We start from the raw sequence: 24354 nt of genomic DNA, 5'->3' as shown, positions 1-24354 counted from the left end.
AAACAGTGGGGGAGACATTTTTCTCTAAGTTCCATCCTCTGTGATTATGTAAGCATGAATCTGCTGTAAGACCCTGTCAAGCCTTAGCTTACCAGAGACCCCCTGAATGAATCATATCGAGCCTGATTGATGCAATGAGCATGAGGATTTTTATTTCAGTGCACTGAGGCCGTCCCAAGACCTTAAGGAAAGGAGGCGACCCTGCACAACTTGTTCAATGAGCTTTTATACAATTTTCAAGACAGCAGCCACTAGACACAATGTGATTGGTTGAACAATGTGACTTTTTAAACTGATTGGTCTTTAGGGAATGAGGTGGCAAGGACTTCCCTTGTCTGAAGGTGGGCAAAAGTCCACCCTGCAGAATGTATCCCCACCCGGGCAGGTTGGTTCTCACCCGGTGATCTGAGGAATGTTAATTAGCCTTCCCTTTCTGGAGAGTTCTACTACCTGCCTAATGTTGCTGAGCTTATCTTATTAAGGAAATTCCTGGCCTCCCGCTGTTTTTCTGAGATGTCCCTGTCTACTTGGATCTTACATCACCCTCCCAGGCTACCTGCTTCTCCTACCACCTCACATATCTCATACACAAGAAGCTCCTACACAGAGGTGAAATGGAGTTGATATTAGGAAGGGAGAGGCAAGAGAAATGGGGACACATGCATGCACATGCACAGAGATGGGGGAAGGGGGGGAGACAAAGAGAGATGAAGAGAGAGAGAAAGAGAAAGACTCTGAGCCTACTGACATTTCCTATCCATCATTCTTCAAATATTCTGCCTTCTATGTTGTCTATAAGTATTTGCATATGGTTTGTAACTAAAGAACTTCTTTAACTATTTGTCTTCTTTTGTTCTAGGAAATGCTTAGTTAGTTTTCCTCCGGGAACTAGCCCTATGTCCTCCACTCCTCCACACACAATGAAGGTCCCAGTACACTGTAAGAGACTTCTAGACAGCCTTGCTAAGGTTATTTGTTTTTACTTCTGTTTTTTTTAAATCCATCAGATTGTCAATTCTTTGAAAGCAATGCTGTCAAACCATGTACCACTGTATCCTATATATGTTCCCTTATGGAAGTTTTCTGATTGCCTTTCAGCAGCAGGATGAGATCTAGACTGCTCTTCTTTATAATTTCAATGTTTTTTTAGACTAAGTTTATTATGTGCATAAACAATGGCTTTCAGTATGATGTTTTCATACATGTATATAATATATTCCACTCCTTTCAGCTCCCTTCCCATTACCTTCTCCTATGTTCCTATCACTCCCGTTCATCCCTTCCTTCTTTCCAACCAGACCCCCTTCTACTCTCCATGGTCCTTTTTGGTATGTATGATATGGTGAGGTTAAGATCATTTAGAGGAACATGGACAAGGTGCCTGTTAACAGGAGCATGTACACCTTACCAGTAGACACCACTGAAGAAGTTGTCTTTCTTTTCCCACCAAGCATTATCTGTTTATATATCCACACAAAGGATATAAACACTGTCAACTGCTTTTCATGAGGTCCCAGCAATACACCAAGGCATGATTTCACCGAAAGTCCCTGAGGAACCAATGAGTTACTCACAGAGCTTAAGTGAGAGCTGAGCATGCAAGGTGCTCATCCTCCAAAAGCATCACTGGAAAGCAAAGTCTTTACTCATCAAGAATGATAACTTCCTCATAGCTGTATAAATGGAGATGATCTGTCTTAGTCTTTCCATACCTGCATACATTAGCCTCTTCCAGAGGCCATGTGCGATTAGGACAAACTTGCAAACAACCAGCCTCTCCTGCCTTCATGAGGGGGTTCAAGTAGTGAACACACCTAGCATGGACAATTCTTTCACAATGTACCATAGCTGAACTCCCCACGATGGTGATTACTTGGCTTAGAGGTTAGTTATGAACAGAGTAGAAGGCTCCTATGGGTTCTGCCTCTTTTCATGTCCAAGTGTAGGTTGGTCCAATCTCGTGATGATCTTATGCAGGGATCTACAGCTACTGTGAGTTCAAGAATGCAACAAATCTGCCACATCCAAATGTTTAACATGGAACCCCAACCCCTTCCTCTTCCTTGTATATCTACCCCTCACCCTCTCCCTTGAGTTCTCTGAGCCTTGGAGGAGGTGTTACAGATGTTCCGTGATGGCTGCATATTCAATTAGTCTTTTATTCTCTGCACTTTGACCAGTTATGAGTCTCTTTAGTCACTGCTGACCACTGGAGACAGAAGCTTCTCTGACCACAGCTTACAGCAGCACTATTCTTTGGGCACAAACAGTTATTTAGAAGCGATTTGACAGGCATGTCATGTCCATTTAGCAAAACAACATCAGTAGCACCAGTACTAGAGCCTATGATTGCCCCTACTAAGATCGGATTTATAGTTCCAGACATGAATTCCTTCTCATGGAGCAGGTACAAAATCTAATCAGAAAGCAGGTGGTTATTCCTATAACAGACTTACCACTATGGTACCAGTGAACTCTTTTTGCTTGCTGGGCTGGTATTTCTATATTTGGGTCTGCATTTAAATAAGATTGTTGGTGACAGTTCTTTTCCTGCAGGCTGCATTGTGCCTGCCAGGACTATAAGGGCTAGCTGACATGGAGGAAGCCTCTGTCTGGTCTTCCTTTGGTTTCTTGATAGCCTGCCACGAAGGTATGTGGCATATGGAGCAACAGGTCTTACAAATAATTACTAGTCAGTAATCAACAGAAGTAGCAATTGCCTAAACTGTTTTTGTGAGCCTCAGGTGCCTCCTTGACCAATAACCAATATGGAAGTAGCTTCCCACTGGTAGAAGGATTTAATGACCTATGGTTTCTTGGAACAGTTTTATTCTTATATCATTGAAGAGAGCTGGGTTTTGTACAGAGTCGAAGAGAGGTTATCAACCTTTAATACAGTTGCTCATGTTGTGGTGACTCCAAATCATAAAATTACTTTGTTGATACTTCCTAACTATAATGTTGCTATTGTTATGAATTGTAATGTAAATATTTGATATGCAGGATATCTAATATACAACCTCCAAATGGGTCATGACCCACAGGTTGAGAACCACTGGAGTAGAAGAAAGTCATGGATGAATTTTAATCAAGGGCATTTAGAAAAATTATTAGAGTACAATATTGAGAGAGATTGAGCTGCAGATGGATGAGGTTGAAGAAAGAAAAAAAAAATCAGTGAGGAATTAAAGTAGGTATTTGATCCAGGGAAAGGATCATAAAGTCTGGGACATTGTTGAAGGGAGGGTAGAGAGTGTAGGATGGTGAGTGGCCTTCTGTGATACTTAGGCTTGATTGCCAACTCCTTGGGGTTAACAATCGCCATGGAAATATACCTCACATCAGTGGGAAAGTTTCCAGGTTGGATTAACTGAAGTGGGAAGAGTCACCTTAAGCTTGGGTAGTACCATGCCATTGGCTGTGGTCTTGGACTGAGTAAAAGGAAGAGTGAGTTAGTCATTAGAGTTGATTGCATGCTGCTTCCTAACTGTGGATGCAACATGACCAGCTGCGTTAGCCACTGCTGCCGTGACTCCCTGCCATGATAGACTGGAATTCAAGCTATAAGGCAGAATAAACCCTTCCTTCTGTAAGTGGCTTTTGCGATCTTGTTGCTATGGAACAATCACTAATATAACATCCTTATCCTCTCTGTCTCTCTACTCTGGTGAAGAGCTGCAGCCATCTTTCTACTTGGTGCACTTCTGCCCTGACTTCTCCTCATTCTTCTCTGTCTCATCTACAAGCCTCACACTGCCTCTAAATCATCAGAGAGTGATGCTTTTTCCTTGCCCCATAGAATCCTTGGGAGTTACATCTTTGTCAGCATTTCTGCTTCCAGCTCCAGTGAGATCAGTTCATGTTTCTTTTATGAAGCAAGGACACCTGATTTCTGTCAGTGCAAGGCTTCAGACCGCCTGATCAGCACTGTGTTCAGGCTGGCCATATCAAATAGACAGAGGGGGAAAACAACCAAACTAGTGATCAGATTCCAAGGTGAAGCTGCCAGGAGTCCGTACTGTTTGAGACAGTGGAGAAAGATGAAATCGCAGACTCCCATGGAGCTAAGATGACAGCTATTTGGAGCTGTCTGTTCAGTAGCACAGGAAAGCTGAGGGCCAGTGTTGGCCACTTGGCCATCTAGAGCCATCTTTCTGTTGTGTGGTCTCAGGTTCTCACCTGTAAAGCATGAGTGTTCCCTTTCAGTCTCTTCTGAGATCACCTGGTCCAGACTAAGTGACATACAGGGTCCTAAACAAGTTTCTTGTTTAAACATTTGGTCCCAAGAGTTGGAGCAGTCCTCACTCTGTGATCCCTTCCTGCATTCATGAATTCATCAAACTATACTGGCAATCTATTCACTTATTCATTCATGCATTCAGGCAAAATATCTACTTTGGTCTCCTGTCTCGTCTAGATCCAGGGCTCAGTTTTAAGGACATGTGTATAAATAAGAGACATTCTGGATCCTAAAAGTTTATCATATAGAGAAAGATCCAGTATTGTGACTAGATAATTACCATTATGGGACAAAGTTCAGGAAGAATGCAGCAAAGTCAAGAGTGTATAATAACCGTTGAAATGTATACTGTTTTATTCATCTTAAATGTGATATATTCCACGGATTAAAAGTTAAGTCTTCCATAAATAGATAAAGGCTTCTCTTAGCTAGTTCTAAGAGTTGAATGTCTCTGGTAAGGAGGATAAAGGGAAACCATTATGAAGAAAGGAACTGTAAGGGTCAATATCTATGAATATAACAGAACTTTCTCATTCTTGGGGAGATTAAGGAGTCTTCACGAGGCTTCCCTTGTGTTCAGAATACTATAAAATTCCATTAGGAGAAAAAGATGGAGAAGCAGATGGTAGGAAGATTGTGCCATGTCAGAGAACCTGGGCTAGAACATGATAACGAAGAACCACATTGAAGGTATATCACTATTGTTGGAAGAGTCCCTTGGTCCTGGTATGAGCTGAGAAAGATGCCCCAGGCCGAGACGCCTGTAAGGGGTTTTCTCAAAGACAATGCATCCCTTGGCTGAAGGCCAGCTGCAATAAGCAGGACAATTTCAAATATGGATTCTTTTCTACCTCCACAGAGCGGGTTGGGGTCAATGATTCCCAATCAAGGAGAGGACAACTTGGGCAGCACATTGCCTAAGATGTGCTGACAGATTAAATATGTCAAGAAAACACCAATATCTCCTCAAATACTAAAATACACAAGACAAAAGCAGCTGTGTGAAATTTTGGGTTCATCCTTTCTTACTATCTCCTGCCTAGCTAGATTGCACTAATAAATATATCCTTTATTTCTATGTTCAAATGGAATAAAGCAAAATTTTGGCTCAAAACCAACCAATCTCATAGAGAAGCACACATCTGTTTACTCTCTTGATTATGTGGGGAGGAGCGTTGACAAGTAGAAGGGCAAAGGCTCTGGCCAAGTTAATGATAGCCAGTTAATGCTGGAAGGTGGATAGGAAGCAGGATCTCCTACATGTCTGCCCACCAGTTCCCCCAGAGTGACCCAAGGCCTCTGTCTGTGTCATTGAAAGGGTAGTGAGTTGAGTTGAGTCAAAGCGGGTGGTCTGTCACTCTGAGAAGGGGAAGCCAGACTCAACAAAGCTCAGTGAAACAAGATTTTACCATTACACTGACTCAGTGAAACAAGATTTTACCATTACACCGACTCATTTCCTGTAAGTAAGGCCGCCTCCCTGTTTAGAGTGTTGTGTGCCCACTGAGGAAGTTCAAACTGCTTTGGCTGGCACCTGAGGCCTTTCATCTTTATGTCCTGCCTTAGACTCCACACTCATATCTCACACAAGCTCATCCATTCCCTGGTTCTCAAGTCCGTATGGAAAGCTTTTAAGTATGGATGCAGCTACACGGAGTGTACCTAGAGAGGAGCCTATTGGCATCTGTGTGTCCTAAAGCTCCCATGGTTCTAGTTAGTATCTGCAGTGGAGATGTCACTATTTGACATACTTGTTGTCTAGGTCTGTCCTGCCCTGCCTTCTCTGAGGCTCTTTCTTACTGTTTCTCTCTTACTTCTCCAGATGAGCTTTTAAAAAAACTGTAGTTCTCCCTCCAAGACAGGTTTTTTTTCCCTTTGGGTCTTTGTACCATCCATCATTATAACATTTGTACATCTTTGCTCTCATGTCTTTCTGGAATCCTAGAGACTGTAGACTCAGAAAGAAAGACACTGTCCTGTTTACACTCCCCTTGTGGTTGGCATTACAGGGCTTAACACTCTGTGGGTGCATTGGGAACATCTGCTGTTTGCATAAGTTCCGATCCTCACGTGACCCCATGTCTAAGGTAGTGAGTTACAGGGTAGAGCTGAGAGATCCTCGAAGTACTGTCTCCCCATGATTGGTCCTTCCCATCCTTTATCTTTAAGGAAGAGAAATGATCCATGAAGTACTCCTGAGCATCTGCATATAAGACCTTCGTGTCTCTGCTATGGAAGTGGTCTACTGTATAACTGAAGGGAAGCAAGAATATTTAGACCAAGATAGAGATTGCTTGGAAACCTACTGCTCTCGTTACCTCGTTGAAGGATGTGATGATCCCGGAAGTGTCTGAGCATCTCTGCGTTAGTGGATATGGACTTTAGCACACTGCCTGCCACACGGCAAGTTCTCCATGTGTATGACTCCTTTTGCTTCAAGAAGATACTGTTTCAGAGTCTCACAGTGCTCCCCCCACTGTGTTTTTCTACACATGCTGACCCTCTGCCTCTTTCCTCCCTACTTTTCTGCTTCTCACCCCGTTCTCATCCCCCTACCTCTTTCTGTCTCCCTCACACGTTCTTGTTTTTCATCCCAACTAGTTTTCTTAGAATGGATCCCAGGAGATGGACTGGATTCCTTTAGCACCCTCTCTTTGCCTCTGTGGCAATCAGGGACAAGACAGGCATACCTCGCCAGATTAAAAGCAAGCTGGGAGAAAAGTCTAATTTCAACTTTTGCAACAGTCTATCTCCAGAGCTGCAAGCACCCTGTTTCCTTGTGCTGAGAAAGAGAACTGAGGCCTCTGACATAAATTCTGCACTGTGTGTTTTTATTACCGCATAATCCAGGCTCGTGCCACTTGTCCGCATACCATAGGTAATGGAAACCTCATGTTCTTCTGATCTGAGCTTCTTTGTGGTTAACTCTTGCAGGGCCAGGTATGCACCCAGGCCAAAGGAAATCCTTGCCAAAAGGAAGCTGGTTTATTGGACAGGCAGACACTGCCGCCCATGTTGAAGGAAGTCACCATAGGGTAAGCTTAAAGGTAGGAATGTGACAGGCTGCCACTGGTCTAGACAGGCATGCAGAGCTACTCCTGGAGGAAACCATGCCATTTGTAGCTTGGTCACTGGCCCAGAGTGGGAGCCACCCTGGATCCATGGAGCTGGCTGGTCCTTGTTTGTTGCACATTCTCTTGGGGTCATGGTACATTTGGAGAAAAGGTCTAAGAAGCCGGGCGCAGTATGAACACACAGCAGAAGATCATCGCCTTGAGATAGTGTGTTTTTGAATTGTTCACAGGGTGGGGAGGCTCCAAGGAGAAAATCACTCACTGTGCCTAAAGTTGCCAGAAAAAGCAGCTGGAGAAGAAAATGTTTGATCTTGACAGTTTCAATGAACAAAGAGATGAGCTTTAAATCAGGCAAACCAGGAGACCAGCTGAAGAGTCCTATGTAGTCAAATCAATGTGTGCAGGGGGTCTCTGGAATGTTCTTATACAGGAGAGGTAGGAGTAGGGAAGTGGTTCAGGCCCGATGATGGGGTCACTCTGCTGTCAGATCCCAGCCTGCCTAATGGCGCTGTGACCCAGTTTTAGGACTTCATGCCTTTGTTTCCTCATCTGTAAGCCGAAGACCTTAATAGAGTCTGCTCAGAGCCCACACTGAAGATTAAATAATGAAACACATAAAGCTGCCCCTCCAGTTCCTGGCACTCTAAAAGCCTCGATAAATGTTGCCTGTCTGTGCTACCAGGGAACAAAGGACACCCTGGAATGGTCAGAACACATGTTGTTCAGAGACAATGGAAAGACCCAAGGTTAGCCAGGGGACAGATGGTGAGGGAACTAAGATGCTGCTTCAAGGCTTTGGACAGGATCCTCTGGGTCATGGGAAAGCTTTGGAGGTTAATTCACTCAGATACTGTCCTCCAGTTGGTTTGCCTTCTTGGAAGGACCTTCCCACAAAGCCTTCTTCTTCTTCTTTTTTTTTTTTAGTCCTCCACTGGGGATACTAGCTATATTGGTAATGCTTGTCTCTCTCCAAACAGAAATATCAGCCCCATATGGCTTGGCCCATATTCACTGCACTATCTGGTCACCTCCTCCTGCTTCTAGCCCCAGACCTATGATTCAAGAGTCTACACCCAGGTTTTCTTTCTCAACACTCCCGACCTGTGTCCATAATGACAGAAACAGGAGAAGGAACCCAGGCCGGATGTCCCCAGTGTTCTAGGCCTCAAACCAAAGTTTGTAAAAACAGTGTTTCCTTGTCCCAATTAGGACAAGTTCCCTAACAAGAGAAAGCCCCTGGAACTTGGCCACCAAGTGGGGCCACATCCTGCGAGTAATGTTGATGGGATGTGAGTAGGCTCTCTCCAACGGAGGCTGCAGGTCTGTTTGTGGGGTCATCAGGGTAATGGATCCTGGCATTCCGCTCGCGCTATCTTTACAAACGTCACTTTCACTTTATTGTACATTAACCCCAATCTCTTCACAAGCTCTAAAATAAAACTTCTTTGCAAACAACCAAGGTCCATCTGCTGTGCTGTTAAAAATACCCCTGCATGAAAATCCCAAAGCGTTAGATGAATCCACAGTAAGGGACGTCAGAGTGGGCTCACCTGAACATGCCTATCATTAGGTGAGAGACTGATGCCTGTTGGAAAGGCAGAATTCAAAATTCCCTAGATGGATCAAATTTCAAATATTGCCTCTCATGGCCTCTTGAGCCCATGTATGTCTACCACCATTGTGTACTTTCAATGAATCTTCTACAGGTTTAGGGCAGAACCATTCTCTAGTTGGGAATGAATGAATGAACTAGGAAATGATTAGCAGCTAAAGGCTTTATGACATCACTTAGTAAACATGACTTTTATTCTCTTCTCGTTCTGTTCTGTGATTATTTCATTATAGAGAAAGGACATGTCTCCATGTTCCTGCCAACAATCTGCAAGTTGGGTCTCATTTCCTCCCCTGAAAAAGTAACCCCCAACTGTGAGTGTTTAAATTGATCCAATTCTGCTGCCATTCTGCACGGCCCATCTATCACAGCAATTTGTACAAATGCCACTCCAGCATCCAGGCCTATGTATCATGTATTTTGAGATTGCACAGTTCCTGAGGCCTTTGTAAAGCAAACCTTTCATGAATAAATCAGGAAATACCCTGATGCATGCTTTATGTAGAGGAAGATATTCTATTTAGGTCACGCAGGGAAGTTCTGCCAAGTTTGCTAAAATGAACAAATCCCCGGAGTGCTGTCTACCTCTCCACATTCTGAAATACCAGCAAGTATCTCCCAGACCCCTGCGGCTGTGCTCCACCGACATGGAGGACTCCAGGTCTAAAAAAGAATAGTTTGATCACCTGAGGCACCAGAGACTTTTAAGTCAGGAGCCAGGCAATGAGTTTTGCTAGTCCATGGGAAGAACTTTGCAAATGGTAAAAAGGTCCAGTGTGGGGCCCGGGGCAACAGGACTTCTGCAGGCAAAGGAGGAAGGAAGAAGAAAAATTACAGTGTGTCTGTTCTCTCCGCTTGTATTCTGAATCCACTTAAGCAAGTCCCATACTTTGTTCAAGTTCAAAGCATTGCAATTGACTCTTTGGAGCCTCCTTCAGAACACAGGATGTGGCTTAGTGCACCCCCAACCCCCTTTAGCTATGGAAATTCTCCTGATAAGAATAAGGATTTCCAGCCAACCTCAGATTAGAGGGGGTTATCTGGAGGAGAAGAATGCAGAACAAACTGCTTAGCCATACCCTTCCCTTTAAGGAGGGCAGGCAGGCCAGAAAAAGCTGTATGATATGGGAAGACCTAATGTGAAGAACCCGATGGATCCATTCACTCAGAGCTGGGCATTCAGATTATGGAGAAGTGGAAACGCCTTAAAGGGGACAACCTCTAAATTTGGACAGGGTCTATGACAATGGACTTTGTTTGAATCAAAGACTGATCTTTGCTTCTGAGGTTCCCAAATTTATCTTAGACAGTGCAGTGTGTCAATTGTCAATCAGCCATGCAGGGACTCATTTCTAAAACAAACAAACAAAAAAAAAACCTACACAGGACAATAATAACAACAAAATAATTGAAGCTGTTCAGGTTGTTCTGGGATTTCCTGTCTTATAGTGACTCTTTGGGAAGTCAAAACTAACCTGTAGGAATAGAAACCCTGCAAAGTCACTTTGTTCGTGTTGATGTCTTCGACCTGAGACGGTGCCTAGTCTGCTGCTCTTCCCCTTTGATTGTACTTGACCTAGTCCCTCTGTTTCCAGTATGCACTTCCAAACATCACCTTTGACTGAAGCTCTCTTCCTTAGCTTTGCCAGACTGGACTCTTTTCCCAGTTTGTATTCACCCCCAAAGTTCTAACATCTATGACCATTTGTTGCTAAAATAAAGGTTTCAGGTGTGTTTGGTCACAGACATTAATTGACTTGATTTCTTATTATAGTTGTCCCTTGCTATTTAAGAGATGTGGTTCCAGGATACTCTGTGAATACAAAAATCTGCTGATTCTCAAGTCCCTTGTCAGAAAAGTGGTGATATTGGTCTATAGCCCTGTCAGATCCTCTCACCCATTCTAAGGCATCTCTAGGTAGCTTCCAAAAAATATAATGTAAAGACTATATCAATAGCTGCTGTGCCCTACTGTTTATGGAATGATAGCAAGAAAAATATTGTACATATTATCCATAGACACAATCTTTTTTGACTCATGGCTGAATTCATACTTACGGACTCACAAACATGGAGAGTGTGGAGTATTCTCTTTTCAGAGTGTCACTGATTTTCAAGTTCTCACAAATATAACTTTCAGGTTGTTACAACACTTAGTCAATTCAGAGGTTTGAGTGGAATTTTTCAATTTTCTTTCTTTCTCTGTCTCCCTCTCATCTCCAAACCCATGGTATTGTGTATTCTAGGGAGACACTCTATACCTCAGCTTAACTTCATCTTTTTTTGAATAACCTTGGGCAAGATTCTTCATTCATGAAACACTAGCCAAAATATTTTGTCTCCTAAATCTGGGAAAAAAGAAAAATGTAGAGAAGTCATGTGGAAGTGTGGTGTGAACTTTGAATTGTTATGTGAATGGGAAGTGATTTTGTTGAAGATTCCTCAAATACTGTGTCTATATTTTTTCTGTCTTTCTTAGCACTCCCAGCACTGCCTGGCACATAATAGACAATCAATAAGAATTGGTTGCTGGTGGTTTTCTGGTAAATGAGAACCTCGATGTGGGAACCAACTCTCCAAGGAAATAGGAGAGGACTTGAAAGAGAACGCACATTTTTTTTTCTCATTTGGAAAGTAATTCAAGCTCAAGTGATAAAAATTTACAAAGTGCATGTGAAGAAATTTTAAATAATACTTCATACATACCTGTTAGCACTTGGTTGTGTTAAATAGAACCCTTGACTTGAATCCAGTCTTTCTCATGCCCTCCCCTCCCTCCTTTTCCTTATTTTTTGACTTACACACACAATCTTAATTTTTCAAAGTGTTGCACTGTTTCTTTAAGTGCTGACTACAGTGTAGATTTAGGAATATACTTTTTTTTCTTGGTAGGCGAAGGAAGAGCATTAGCTCACTGTCAATTTCCTTACTTGATTAATTAGCAAAAATCTCAGAAATGTCGTAGAAGGCCTGCGAAGCCTCCTCTCTTGGTTTTATCTTTAAGTTAATAAAAGCAAGAACAGCTAATATTTATTGAGTCCTTTTCATAGGCCAGACATGGGTCCCAGCCTTTCATACATATTAACTTATTTTGTCCTTATGGCCCCATGACTGGCAGATACGGCTGAGATCTTGACTTCTGCATGGCTAACAGATAATAATCCCATATCTGCAATTCTATAGCTCGGACAGTTCTGAAAATGAGAAAGTTAGGGCAAGTTCAGTGCAGTCTCACTCCTATGGTAAACCTGATCCAGTGTGATATGAAGCTATTTGTCCTCTTATGGATGATCACCTTTCATTCCTCCCCTCCAAATTACTATGCATGATTATGGGATGTTATCCTAGATTCTTCTAGTTTTATGTATGCACACCTACCTTACACACAACTCAAGAAATTTTGCATCAGCTAGATCTCTATGATTTCAAGGTCAGTCTGGCATACATAACAAATTCTAGCCCAGCCAGGGTCACAAAGTGAACCCCAATGAAGAAATTTTGCACCTTAATTTATATTCCAATCCAAAATTTCAAGTCTGTGATTTTGTGCACTTATGTGATTTTGTGCACCTCTACATGAAGTAACCAATTCCTAAAGCCACTGATGAATTTTCCCAAGCTGGGTCAGTTTTCTAATTCAGAGTAGTAACTGACCTTAGAGTTTTGTTATTTTTTAGGTATCACATATTTTTTTATTTTTATGTGTATAGATGCTTTGCTTGCATGTATATCTGTGTAGTATATGTGTGCCTGGTGCCCCCAAAGGTCAGATAAGGGCTTCATGTCCCCTGAGACTGGAGTTACAGATGGTTGTGAGTCACCATGTGTGTTTTGAAAATAAAACTTAGGTTCTCCAGAAGATCAGCCAGTTCTCTTAACTGCTGAGCCATCTCTCGATCCTCTGTAAATATTTTTCTGAGATATGGTCTTATTTCTTTAAGGGCTGTCCTGTCATTTGCTATATAGAGTTGGCTGGACTCAAACTCACAGAGATCTGCTTGCCTCAGCCTCCTGAGTCCTGGGATTAAAAATGAATGTTATCATGCCTGGCTTAACAGTCTTCACATTCAAGTCTCGTCTATGTTCCTCAAATGTGTACAGCCTTTTCCAGCTTACTAACTTTGAAAGATCTGTCTACATTTTATGGTGAAGGCAAATGATGTTTGGGGAGTCAGGTGACTTGCTCATCTCAAATGCTACAGAATTATAATTCAGGTGAAAGTATGCTACTCCTTCTAATCACATTTTTACTCTGTGTTACCTGGCTAGTCCCACAACATATATGTGAGCATAGAGCCACATTTTCATCTATGCCAGTATGGCTTCTCAAGCTAGCTGCACAAAAATGATTCTACCTCCTTCTAGTTCCTCAGAGACCAAAAGTAGGTTAACTCAGAGTAAAACATCTTTGGAATTTTAAACTTATCTACACACTACAATTTCCAAGCCAAGGCATAGGGCTCAACCAGCATTTCCTATATCAGCCACAGAAAGACAAAGGCATGATTTCTGCAGATGCCAAGTCCTCTTGTTAGAATAAAATAGTGGTAAGAATAAAAGAAGGACTGAAATATAAGGCCAAAGATGAGAGGTCCACCTCTGGCTTTTTGACTGTAGACAAGTCAGTGTGGCTCTGGAATGTCTTGGGACACTCACATGTCCTACCAATGCCACATAAATATTGCATGTACTCAGAAGTTACATGCATTGGAGTCCCAGGAACACAGCAGGATTATAGAGACATTTGATGTGAAATCAGGTAGGCATTGGGACTTACCTCTTTTTGGGATAGCTTAATCTTGTAAATCTAGAGAAATGGTGCACCTGGCAGACTATTGTTCGGGTGCTAGGTGAGATTGTAAAAGAAGAAATGGTCTCTCTTCTACACTCACCTAGATTGCTATCTCTGTCCCCCTACTGATATGCAGATTAAGATAAAGAGAATCCTTTCTATTGGTCTTTATCTTTTCCTCTCATAACTGAATGTTTACTACTAAGTAATTTCCATCCCAAGGGAATAGAATCCTGGATGCTTTAACTCAGCAATATCATTAAGTCATACCAGAACAGCCTATTCACAGTTGGAGATATGTTCACACTTTACTAGTCAATTTAGTTTCTGTTTCTGAAGTCACATTCTGATTTTGTTCTGTTAAGGCAGCCTGATTGAAAGAAGGTAACTCCATGGAGTTAAACAGTGAGAAAGATATATGGAGTTGCTGAGACCTGAACCCTGAGCATTACACACAGAAGCAAGTACTCGGCTGCTGAGCAATGTCCCACGATGAGACAGCTATGATGCTGTAGACATTCAGATCACTGATGGAAAAAAATAGCTTCATACTCTCCCACCTATCCTGAGAGTAAGTCCTGCAATTCTTATGCTGTCTCCTTGGGTTGGCATTCTTCCCTCAAACATGACAGTGATGAGAAGCATCTAAATAAGTTTTGGACATCATCATCCAACTCCTAACAAAACATCTTCTCTTGCTATTCGCAGCATCAGGCTCCAGAACTGCTTACCCAGCATACTGCTCTTGGCTGTGCCTTCTGCTAACTGAAGAGGTTCAGGGGCAATTCTTCAACTCATGGTTGGAATGTACTATCCAGTGTTTTAAAGGTGTATGTGAATGGACAGAGGGAGAGGCAGTAAGTGACTCATGACAGGAGATAGATAGATAGATAGATAGATAGATAGATAGATAGATAGATAGATAGATAGATAGATAGATAGATAGATACTCTCCTTTTAACAAATCCTTAAAGGTTGCCAGGGGCAAATTTGACTTGGGGCAAGGCACAGCTCTGTGTGTTGTGTGACTTCTCTAATCTTTCAAGGTGAGGCTTTGGAAAGTGACTCAAAAGTTCCCATACCCTTTGTGCTATTCTGTGGAGTATTGAAGCTTTAATGGATAACAATTCCTTGTATCCCTCAAGGACAGCCTTGAGGACCAGAGATCAGCTTCATGAAGTAAGGAGAGGATGGAGAGGAAGCCTTCCTTAATCACCTTATGGGTTTTATAACCACCACCTATCTTTCCTAACAATTTGCACACTGAAATTGTGTGCAGTTCCTTACCCAGCCCATTACTTACATTCATTTCTCCTTTATTCAGACTGTCAGCCCATTGCAGGTCAGTCCTGCCCCTCGGTCCTACTTGTATCTCATTTCTCAGCCCTAAGTCTGGGATCCTGCACTTGATAGGAACTCAGAGTGGCTGCCAATTGTCTAAGCAACCTAGTCATTCCAAGGACACAGCTGGGAAGGGAAGGTGCATCACCAGAGTTACTCATTGTGGGAGGCCTGATCTACCAACAGGCTACAGAGTTCTGTCCTTTGTGCAGCTTCATGGATCAGGGGTGTTCCCTCCCTAGACCAAATATCAGATGGCTACTTGCTCTGGGAAATGTGGACCACAGCAAAATACAGCATGTCGCCTAAAGTCAGGAGGTCCTCATCTCTCCCTGCACATGCAATCACCTGAGACTTTCAAATACCATCCCTGGAGCTCACTTCAAATTAATTGAATCTAAATCTGAAGCTGAGGTTTTAAGGACAGGCATTTACAAAGCTGTCCAGGTGAGACTCTTATGCAATAATGACTGAGAGACGACATCTAAGTGACAGTTAAGTACTAACGTCCTTTGAGACCTTGTCTTGTCACTGTCAGCTCTTTGGATCTCGGTTTCTTCATCGAAATGTAGGAATCATTATAGAGCCCTCTGCAGCTTTGATGAAGATCACATGAGATGTTGCACACAAGGAGTAAGCCTGTGCAAGCCAATGCTTGCCACTCTTCATGCTAGCGTCACTATTATATTTCTATTTGATCACATTGAGGTACTAAAATTATGCTATTTCTTTTGATTAATCCTAAAGTGTGAAAAAAATTTTTTAAAAGATAACACAAAAATGAGTCATACTATTATCTCTCTGAAGGGAACCATGTGTGCCAAATTACCTGCTACAGGCTTAGCTCTTTATAAATGTTATCCCATATATGACTCCCATTCAACACATGAACAAGTCTTTATCTAATTAAAGACAAAGAATACGAGGTCCAGAGTGGGTATCCCCATAGTCTTTCATCTTTGGTGTGTGACAATCTGAATTCGAACTCAGGTGCCACTGTTTTTATGGTTGTTCTCCGGCCATTGTACCATCTGTGAATATCTAGTTGAATGTGTCAGATGTGATCTCTTCCCTCCTAGGAACTGTTCGACTTTGCTTGCTTTCTGTTGCTGTGATAAACAGCACTTGGGGAGGAAAGGGTTTATTTCATTTTGCAGGTTATAGTTCATCACCAAGGGGAGTCAAGGCAGAAACTCGAGACTAGAGCTTGAAGAAGAAACCAGGAACTCAAGGCAGGATCTTGAAGCAGGAATTTCAGAGGAACACTGCTTGGTGGCTTGCTCCCAGATTCACCTTTAATTAGCTTTCTTATACATCCTAGGCCCACCCGCCTAAGGATGGCATCATTCGCTGCAGGATTGAGCCCTTCTCCATCAATCAATAATGAAGAAAATGCCTGTAGACATGCCCACGGGCCAATCTGATAGAAGAAGTTTCTCAACTGAAGTTGTCTTTCCCCAGGTATGTGCCAACTTGACAACCAACATTAGCTATGATATGAAATTTTCTAGGGAAGTGGAAGGAATGAATTGTGTCAAGTGCAGAACAATCTGAAAAGACTTTCTGAAGGAAGTGGAAACCCATTTGGGCTTTAGAGTAGAAAAAGAATTTTTCTCTTGTTGGGAAGAGAGGTTCTGGGTAGGAACTTTCTTGGCAGGAGAAACCAACATGGACAAAACTGAAAGGACAATGACACACTGATACAGTGAGGTCTCGACACTCAACTACTTCATCCTCATCTTGATCCCCTGTGTTCCTCTCTTAACGCAGGCATCTTTTCTCTGAAGAAGGGCTCCTGGAGAGACTGGAATATCATTTCCCTCTGTAATGTCTTTTTATTAAAAGTTAAATCTCTCCCTCATTCAGTATATTAGTGTCTGGGGGGAGTTCTGGATGCCAAACAAATGTCAGTGTTGCAACAGGGAGCATGGATAAGGGCTATCTACTCTCCCTTCATTTAAAACAAAACAGATGTGTGTGTGTGTGTGTGGGGTGTGTGTGGTGTGTGTGTGTGGGGGTGTGTATCTATGTCTGTCATCTGTGTATGTATGTCATCTGTGTGCATGTAAAAGAGACTGAAGCATTCCGTTAGGTCCAGCTCAAACACTACCTAAGAGGCTCAGTTCCTTTTTCTTTGCTAACCAGACTTCAGGCCCCATCTGCTCCATGCAAGACCAATGCCAATTTCTCTCTCATCATCCATGTTTGTGGCTGAGCCGTCTGCAGTGGCAGAAAATGAATACTGTCTGTAGATCTCAGATCTGGGGTGGCCACTTCCAGTCTGCTTGCAAAATCTGATGGTGCTACCTTATAGCCAGTTGGTGTCCTTGGCATAAGAAAGCCATGGGAGGGGAAAGAAGAGCCTCCACTTCAGAGGAAGATTGTTTCAGTGTTCTGTTCTGTCTTTCTGTCTTACTTTCTCTCTTTCTTTTATTCTGGTGAGAGATGGGGAGAGGAGAGGAGAGGAGAGAGAGAGAGAGAGAGCTTAATATGTATATAATATGAACCGTGATTTTCCCCTGGTGCTTTACTTGGGCTTATGCTGTTATCTTTCAGCTCTCCAGTTCCACAGGAGCAACAACAACAACAATAAAATGTGTGTGTGAACCATACTGCCCCAGAGGACAGGTCAAACTTCTGATTGGAGATTAAGGTTAACAATGGGTTTGTTACTTGATGACCTACACTGGCAGGCTTGAAATCCAATGAAGGAGATATTGTGCAAAGTCCAGGTCCAGAATGTAGCCCTGCTGCTTGGATTCCAAGAGGAGAGAGCTCACGTTCCAGACTGATATCTGCAAAGGACTCAGGGAGAGTGGAAAATGCTACCGAAACTTCCTGCATAGACATAATGTCAAATTTTGTGGTGTGAAAGAGAAAGAAGCTCATAGAAAGTAAGCTCCTAGGCTTATTGTTGGAGGAGAGGGGATGGAAACCTGGCTTCTCCTCTTTGGCTAAAACACACAAGCTTTATTTTGAAGGCCTTACATGGGACTAATGAGAGTCTACCTCTCCCTGGGCAATCGCAGGTTCAAAACATGGCTAAAATCACCATGAGTGTTAAATACATTCTATAAACTTCTATTGTAAGCATGCAAGCACTGTCTGATGCACATTTGATTCCATAATTGGCAGCTATTGCACCCTCATTTGCTTTCTGAACTGTCTTGAGCAAAAGGCAGTCTGTCTTGTACATTCTTTGGTGTCCATATATATTCGAATCAGAAGACTTGATGAGCCATTTTCTTTTTTGGAAGTTCTCCTGGTAGAGAGTCTTCTGTGATTGGTTTCAAGCCTAATATAAGCCTTAATGGATGTGATTGGCCAAAATGAATAGCTGTCATTGGCTAAATAAATGTTACTGATTTCTTAGGCTACACAAGGAGGCGACTTGAGCACTTGTCGGTGAGTTGGTAGGGAGGCACTCTCCTGTACTGAATCCCCTGATGTGGCAACCTCAGGTCAAATGATGACTTCTCATGAGTAGTAAGTCATCCCTGGTACCTTGGCTCACAGGGAACCGATCTGATGTGTGTTTTGTGTTTGGGTGCTGCACAAATCTAGCATCCATCATTATTTAATACCCAGTACTGTTTCCATTACCTAATTCAGGCTCCCAAAGAACCCAGAATATGTTCCTGGGCCTCCAACTTCTGACTGTAAGAGTGTTTTCAACTTCTTGACAGCCTCCTAAGTTGAGTAGCTTCAGGAAATCCCTGTAGATAGGTCCCAGCTTATGAGACCCCACTGCAAGCTTCATAATAGCCCTGTTGGTGCTTGGCACTCAGTTCCTGAGCAATGTAGTAGCAATATACATGGCAGCTTGAAGAGGTAGCTGGAGCTTTCCCTCTAGCAGTACCCATGGGTCTGAAAACACCATTATTCTAGGCCTTCTCAGAGACCCTGGTCCATTATGTCTCTACCAGAGCTCTTCCTATGAGGGGCAGATGGCTGTGTAGATGCTCTGGCTGTGGCTGATACTAATTCTGAACAGTCCTTCTGATACCTAGACTTGGAAGAATGTCATTTCACTAGTGGCCAGTGGCAAGTAAATACGTACAGTGTGACAGTAGCTGGGGCAAAGGGAAAGTGGGAAGGAAAAGTAGAAATGACAAGAGAACAGCCCCTGGCTAGCTAAGTTTCGGGGAGCTGTCAAATCTCAGGACTGAGGATTTCAGTCTATAAGCCAAGAGCTGTAATATGGTCCCCGTTAAGGTCTAAAAGTCAAAATATCTAGAGCCTGCATGGGGACGATGACTTTTATAGGGCCCAAGATCCTGATATCCAAATCCCTCACATCAGAGGCTGTGTTTAATTCTTCTGCCTACCTACCACCTACCAGCCCTGACAGACACAGGGAAGTGAAGACCAGTGGAGACCAGTGTGAAAGAGTTTACTCATTCTATTCAGGTGGAAGAATGGAATCATCAGCTAGCTTGGTGGCCATGGGACTTTGTACAGTTGGGTTAAAAGGCCTAGATCAAGGGTCCCAGCAGGAAAAAAAGAAAAAAAAAACACTTCTGAATGTTATCACAGTATAGGGATGAAATGGACTTTTTAGTTTATTTCCAGTGAATGTGTCAGGGAAGCATATTATTTTCCCAATATAATAGATCATAAATGAACTGTGAGGTCTAACTCATCCCTCTCGGGGTCTCAGCATCAGGTGTGATCTCTGAGGCCTCAATTCCCTAGTGGTAAGCTCTTGAGTAGTCATACATTTTACTCACATTTTTTCCTCATTTGTGCAATGGAATGAACTGTAAACGGGATGATGCTTAGGGAACAGATACATTATGTACAAGCTAATAACCATTTCCCCAACCTCTAAATCCACACTATCTGTAACAGTCCTGCCCCATCTACTACATGATGCCCTTAATAATCCTGAGTCAATCAGAGCCACCAAGAGTTTTAAAAGCATACAGTGTGTTGGATCCAAATTCAGCAGAGTTTGAATAGGGATGGAATGAGAGAGGGATGGAGGTAAAGGAATGAAAGAGCTAGGAACAATTTCCAGGTTTCTTCCTTGAGCAATATTGTGAGAATTGCTACCACTGATGGAGTGAAAGAATGAACTTGATAACTGAATTAGTAATTCTGTGTCAGGAATTTTGAGATTTCTGTAAGAAATTCAGGAGGAAGGCTGGTGAGATGATGCAGCAGATTAAGGTACTGACCACCAAACCTGATGACCACTGAGCCTGGGTTCCATCTCCAGAACCCATATGGTGGAAGAAGAGAACTTATTCCCACAAATTGTTTTCTGATCTCCAAATGTATGTACACACACACACACACACACACACACACACTAATTAATCATAATAAAAATTTTAAAATGAAGTCTAAAAGAAGACAGTGATCATTATCAAGGATATATAGAAACAGTCAGAGAAGTGTCATGGCTTCTCTTAGTTATTACTGTTTTGAAAGTAGGAATCTCACATCTCCAAATGTTAGGACTTAGCTTACTGGATAGCTGTTGAGTATTTGTCTCTTGAGTCCAAACATTTAGAAGGGAAGTAAGACATAAAAGACTTAAGTAATTATATAATAAATAACAACACCATCTAGGCACATAGAAACAGGGCTAGTGTGCCAGTCCACTTAAAATGCCAGAGGGCATGTATCATGGAAGAGAAAAGGGTTCAGCTTGCTCTGGGGCCAACTCTGATGACTCTCTAGAGAAAATGATACCTTTCTCTAAGACAAGTCCATTGGCCTTGTAGCATTTTTTTCCTGGAAATTCAGGTTGATAAGATATTATAAGAACTACAATAAAAGAGGTGATGTTTTTTATTTCTGCCATAATTTGGGTGTCAAGTGAAAAAACTAATTTTGATTTAAAAGTTTAAGAAAACAACCAAATATCAGATTGTTAAAAAAATCCAGTCGTTTCTGTGTCCATGAAAAAGTACCAATTAGTAGCATATATTAAAGAAAAATACTCAATTCATCTTGAGTCAAAACACATTCCTAAAATAATCTACATGGGAAATGGGTTGGAAGAAAATAAAGAAAAGCTGCAAAACTCTAATGAGAAATATGAATTAAGCTATGACTAAATGGAGAGGCAGATTGTGTTCCTGTTTGAGAATTACCCTAGGTATTTTAAGTCTGCCAATTCTTCCAAATTAGTACATAGGACTAAGAAAGTGTCAATCAAAATTATAATGGAGTATATTTTCAGAACTTGGTGAAATCATTCAGAAGCTTATCTTGAAGACTAGACTATGGGTGCGAAAATAATTAGTCAGTGGCTAAAGAGGGTGAGAGGGCAAAAGGAGAACGTTTAGCCCCAAGTAACCTCAGAGGAGTCAGGAGGAGATAAAGCCCACTCTACTACAAGGACGCTGCTGTCATCAAGTCTCACAGTCACCCACCTATTCTGATAGGAGCCCAAGGCTACTTCTAGAACCTCTATTTAATTGTGCTAACATCTTCTTCTTTATATTGGACACTTTCATTACAACAATTAACTCCTGTCTTTTATAATTATTTTTGCTAACTGGTTGATTCTTTTACTAGAATATCATACATTTCATATTTATCTTCCTACCTTTTAGAGGGCCATCTGATACAATAAAATTATGTCACTGTTTTCTGAGAGCAAATACATATGTCTTATAGAAGCCTAGAACTTTTTTCTTAGGAAATCAGCCAATATCTATATGCACCAACTAATGTGGTGGTAGAAGCTAGAGAAGCCAATTCCCATCCCATTGACAAGGACTGTTGAGTCTAACAGCAGGTTCCCCCCCCCCCAGTACATGTGAGTATATAACATTCGTTTCTACAGATACCTGAATACCTGAATGACCACTTCAAACAGCTTTTAGTGGTGTCTAACTTGATCACTCTGCAGATCACATACTCAGTATTCAGTGTCCTGTCCATGATGTAATTTGAGAGAGACACTCAGCTATTTTTTTTTTTTTTTTTTAGTTCATAGAAGGCCACAATGTTTGAATTTTTGAAATGATTAAAAATATTCTAAAACGTTTTTGTGGCTTGAAATCTGGGATTATGTTCTTACTAACTTCATTCTTCTGCTTTGATACAAAGATGAAGAAGCTGTTGGCATTTATTGCAACTCATTCAAAGGCAGTCAATTTTAAGCCTGTAATGGATAGTTATTGATTGATGTTCATTTTCAAAATCATTCTAAAATCCTAGCACCACATTGTCTACCTGCAAACTCAAAATGCTGTTGAATGAATCCCAATTAACTGAAAAAGTAGCCTGGCTGTCTTTGCTTTGTGCTCTGTTCACTTGTGAAACTGGTAAAGCACAATTCACAGACATCATGAGTTGTAATTCTCCAATAAAAAGTGTTCTTTGAACAAAATAACAAATGCAGCTAATTGTTCATATTTATGCATTAGACACTGTATCAAGTATTGAGATTTAAAATTAAAGATGGCTAGAATAGCTCTGTTTCCACAGTGGACTGTCTTCATGACAACAGCTATAAGTGGATGTCTGAACACAGGGAATCCACAGGCCGTCCTTGTCAATCTCTTTACTGTGCTTTTCATCAGTGTGGCCCACACAGCCCTACTTGAATTGGTTACTGTCTGCCTTCATGCCCCTACCTCCTGGCACACTCCTCATCGGTCTAATCCCCACCACAGTAATCTCCTAGCCTTCTGCTTCCTATGTATGTATAACTATACACTCTTATCTGGGTGTGTCTTCTCCACTTTCCAACAGGACTTGCTTTCTTTTACCTAACGTTAAATTTCTCCTTGGAGCTTTTTGACAAGCATTTCAATTACAATCACAACACTCAACTTCTAACCTTTATTCTTATTTAATTTTACCCAGTGCTATTAATTAGATACAATTGTCATATATTTATTTGTTTATTGTCTTTCCCAATTCCTCTATAATGAAAACTTTACATGTGTATACTTGACTTGTCCATAGCTATTTCTTCAGTGCTTAATATATTCAGGGCTTAATAAATATTTTGAAATGAATGCATGAATGAATAAATGATTTCTTGACCCCTGTTTCTGGAGATCTTCTGGTATGGAAAGACACATAGATAATTATCTCATTTAAAATTGAACTATGTTAAATGGATATCACTGTCCTCAAGAAATTGGGAAACAGGTTGAAGGTATATTAAGTAACAAAATAGTTGAACCTACAAGTCTTTCCACAGTTTAAATTCTTAATTCTTCCACTTGTGGTAAATGTAGGCATTTCTTCTGAATAAAAGATTAATCTTTCAAATAACATAATGCAGAATTTTCTTTTCCTCATATAAATTTTCCGTTTATTTGATTGGCACCCAAATTTTTAGCAGTTGCTCATACATACACATTTCATATCATACACCAGATGCAACCTTGTACACACAAAACATAAAAAAAAATCATCATGTGTTAGAGAAACATAAAGAGTCAGTCTGTAACTTGAAACAGTAAAAATTTAGAAGTACTCAGAAGATTCTCAGGAGGAGGGGTTAGTATGGTCAACACTGACATTTTCATTACAATAGCTCCCAATTTACAATTTGGTAGAATATGTATAGAATAAAATTAAATGTAAGAATTATACTTCTGGGGTATGTAAGTATAGCTTATATCAGACTAACATTCACATAGAACTCAACTTCTTATAGTTGCAAGATAAAGTAGAAAAAGCCCTGCCTGTTTGAAGGATGAACAACTGAGGCATCTAGGACTTCATAGATCTTAGAGGAAAGGGAAGGCCCTGAAGTAAACTGTTATACTTGTTACTACTTGTTCATCTTGTGTAGTGAGAATTCTGGTTTCTTTAAATACCCAGTTATGTTATGTGAATACGTTTTTGTTTTAATCCCAGGTGTGGGACATGGGGCTGCTTCAGATTGTCCATAGCAGCAGGCTTTTTCCTTCATGTGTGCTCTGGCAGGTGTGTAATTTTGTCAGCTGCAGACAGTTTAATTCTAAGGATTCTGGTGAGGGTATAAATGCCAGAGCCCTAAGAGGAGCTACGGGTGTGGCTGTTCCTCCTGCTGGTTCCTGCTCCTGTTCCTTCCTGATGTTGCTGTTGCTGGTAGTTGAGAGAAAAGAGACAAGATGAACGAGGAGGAGGAGGAGGAGGAGGAGGAGAAAGAGGATATTCTAACTATGAAGATTGCACTTACCCCAAGGAATTCAATGCCCCTATTCAACAAGAAGTAGTTTACAGAGACCTATGCCTCTTTCCCCCCAACCTTTCTCTCTTACCTGGTGTTGGGTTGTTGGAAGGAATAGAGGTTGGAAAGGAGGTAGAAATAAAATCCTAACTAAAATAGATT

The sequence above is a fragment of the Mastomys coucha genome, unplaced genomic scaffold, assembly GCF_008632895.1.
Source record: "Mastomys coucha isolate ucsf_1 unplaced genomic scaffold, UCSF_Mcou_1 pScaffold18, whole genome shotgun sequence".
In the NCBI taxonomy this organism is placed as follows: domain Eukaryota; kingdom Metazoa; phylum Chordata; class Mammalia; order Rodentia; family Muridae; genus Mastomys; species Mastomys coucha.
The sequence above is the reverse complement of the archived record's forward strand: the minus strand, read 5'-3'. Positions refer to the sequence as shown.